Below are 3,156 nucleotides of genomic sequence, written 5' to 3' on the forward strand. Positions count from 1 at the left end.
GGCACATTCCGGTTAACTTTAAAAAAAATCGATTTTTTTTCCTAAGTCCCCACTTTAGTGTCAGAAACTGGAAAAACGTGCTATATAATGTAGAGAGGGTAGAACAGAGAAGCAATGAGAAATGAGTGAACTCGACTAGAGTTTGGTTGTTATTGTTTCTTTGTGACACAATCTCTTATGCGTTGGTATCAGAGTTTATTTGTGTTGCTGTAAAGACTGTTGAGTTGTCATTCAGTTCTTACGGTAATACGGCTCTGGCTCAAGCAATGAAATGCAAGTCAAATTTTGTTCTTGCAGGACATTACTTATGTGTGTGCACGGGCTAACTGCTAGTCAAGTAGTAGTTTGTAGTCTCTAAAGATAGTGATATCTTTCTCATTGGTGGCTCTTGTGATGTTGGCAGATGCTGTTCAACTGATCCTGGGTTACTGAGAAGGAACGGTAGAAGGGCAAACACTCTGAAGCGTATGAATTGCAGCTATTTCTAAAGAATTGGCTACGATTTTACGTTGACGATTGTAGATACGAACGCCTGCGCCTGCAACACGTTACGTATTGCAGGTTGTAGTGTGTTTAAGTGAATGTAGCTGCTTGCTATTTCACGACCGTAGTTACCTGGTTGATCCTGCCAGTAGTCATATGCTTGTCTCAAAGATTAAGCCATGCATGTCTAAGTATAAGCACTTGTACTGTGAAACTGCGAATGGCTCATTAAATCAGTTATCGTTTATTTGATTGTACTTTACTACATGGATACCTGTGGTAATTCTAGAGCTAATACATGCGAAAAATCCCGACTTCTGGAAGGGATGTATTTATTAGATTAAAAACCAATGCGAGTTTCGGCTCGTTTTCTTGGTGATTCATGATAACTTTTCGAATCGCATGGCCTTGCGCCGGCGATGTTTCATTCAAATTTCTGCCCTATCAACTGTCGATGGTAAGGTAGTGGCTTACCATGGTTGTAACGGGTGACGGAGAATTAGGGTTCGATTCCGGAGAGGGAGCCTGAGAAACGGCTACCACATCTAAGGAAGGCAGCAGGCACGAAAATTACCCAATCCCAACACGGGGAGGTAGTGACAAGAAATAACGATACGGGGTCTATATAGGCTTCGCAATTGGAATGAGTACAATTTAAATCCTTTAACGAGGATCAATTGGAGGGCAAGTCTGGTGCCAGCAGCCGCGGTAATTCCAGCTCCAATAGCGTATATTAAAGTTGTTGCAGTTAAAAAGCTCGTAGTTGGATTTCGGAATGGGCCAGTTGGTCCGCCGCAAGGTGTGTACTGACTGGTTTGTTCTTCTTCGCAAAGACTGCGTGTGCTCTTTATTGAGTGTGCGTAGGATTTACGACGTTTACTTTGAAAAAATTAGAGTGTTCAAAGCAGGCTATCGCTTGAATACATGAGCATGGAATAATGGAATAGGACTTTGGTCCTATTTTGTTGGTTTCTAGGACCGAAGTAATGATTAAGAGGGACAATTGGGGGCATCCGTATTTCGTTGTCAGAGGTGAAATTCTTGGATTTACGAAAGACGAACAACTGCGAAAGCACTTGCCAAGAGTGTTTTCATTAATCAAGAACGAAAGTTAGAGGATCGAAGACGATCAGATACCGTCCTAGTTCTAACCATAAACGATGTCGACTAGGGATCAGCGGGCGTTAATGAACGACCTCGTTGGCACCTTACGGGAAACCAAAGTTTTTGGATTCCGGGGGAAGTATGGTTGCAAAGCTGAAACTTAAAGGAATTGACGGAAGGGCACCACCAGGAGTGGAGCCTGCGGCTTAATTTGACTCAACACGGGAAAACTCACCAGGTCCAGACATAGTAAGGATTGACAGGTTGAGAGCCCTTTCTTGATTCTATGGGTGGTGGTGCATGGCCGTTCTTAGTTGGTGGAGTGATTTGTCTGGTTAATTCCGTTAACGAACGAGACCTTAACCGGCTAAATAGTCACACGATTCAAGAATCGTGACTGACTTCTTAGAGGGACTGTTGGTGTTTAACCAAAGTCAGGAAGGCAATAACAGGTCTGTGATGCCCTTAGATGTTCTGGGCCGCACGCGCGCTACACTGTCGGATTCAGCGAGTCTTAACCTTAACCGAAAGGTTTGGGTAATCTTTTGAAAGTCCGACGTGATGGGGATTGATCATTGCAATTATTGATCATGAACGAGGAATTCCTAGTAAGCGCGAGTCATCAGCTCGCGTTGATTACGTCCCTGCCCTTTGTACACACCGCCCGTCGCTACTACCGATTGAATGGTTTAGTGAGATCTTCGGATTGGCGCCATCGTGGCCGCAAGGTTGTGACGGATTGCCGAAAAGTTGATCAAACTTGATCATTTAGAGGAAGTAAAAGTCGTAACAAGGTTTCCGTAGGTGAACCTGCGGAAGGATCATTACCGTTTGTCATTAGACAAAACCACTGTGAACTGTACTTAAGCGTGCGAGGTAACTTAGGTTTTAAACGATGCTTCAATCGGCCTCGCATGCGACAAACCCGAATTTGTTTAACACACTTGTATTTCCAGTACTTCTACTCCTCGTTTGCAGGAGAGAAAAAACGAAACGTGACAACTTCTAACGGTGGATCTCTTGGCTCGTGCATCGATGAAGAACGTAGCCAGTTGCGATAAGTAGTGTGAATTGCAGAATTCAGTGAATCATCGAATCTTTGAACGCAAATTGCGCTCTCTGGATACCCAGGGAGCATGCCTGTCTGAGTGTCGTGTTAAAATCCATACACTTCGGTGTAAATAGAGAGTCCAGCCGACCGTTCGAGTCGACTGCCTCTTCATGTGCTTGAAACCGACCGCGTTCGTTGCGCTCTGTCGGAAGGCTCAACTTGCTTCTGTCCTTCTGTCTCGGAACTCAACGCAACATTGGCTCGGCTTCACAATGCGCTATGCGCAATCCAACTTTTGACCTCAGATCAGACAAGACTACCCGCTGAATTTAAGCATATTAATAAGCGGAGGAAAAGAAACTAACAAGGATTCCCTCAGTAACGGCGAGTGAAGCGGGAACAGCTCAAACTTAAAATCTCCGTTGCTTGCGACGGCGAATTGTAGTCTCCAGAAGCGTTTTCAAGGCGGATACACAGTGCTCAAGTTGCTTGGAACGGCACATCGTAGAGGGTGACAA

At 44.6% G+C, this 3,156-nt stretch overlaps 2 non-coding genes across 2 annotated transcripts; both read left to right on the forward strand.

Moving 5' to 3' along the window:
• Positions 1-612: 612 nt before the first annotated feature.
• LOC130657533 (small subunit ribosomal RNA) lies at positions 613-2,414 on the forward strand. Its single transcript, XR_008985161.1, has one exon. It is a non-coding gene; the product is annotated as a small subunit ribosomal RNA (ribosomal RNA).
• Positions 2,415-2,587: 173 nt separating this feature from the next.
• Positions 2,588-2,741, forward strand: LOC130622318 (5.8S ribosomal RNA). Its single transcript, XR_008981048.1, has one exon. It is a non-coding gene; the product is annotated as a 5.8S ribosomal RNA (ribosomal RNA).
• The last annotated feature ends 415 nt before the right edge of the window (positions 2,742-3,156 follow it).

Source organism: Hydractinia symbiolongicarpus, chromosome 1 (genome assembly GCF_029227915.1).
Source record: "Hydractinia symbiolongicarpus strain clone_291-10 chromosome 1, HSymV2.1, whole genome shotgun sequence".
In the NCBI taxonomy this organism is placed as follows: Eukaryota; Metazoa; Cnidaria; class Hydrozoa; order Anthoathecata; family Hydractiniidae; genus Hydractinia; species Hydractinia symbiolongicarpus.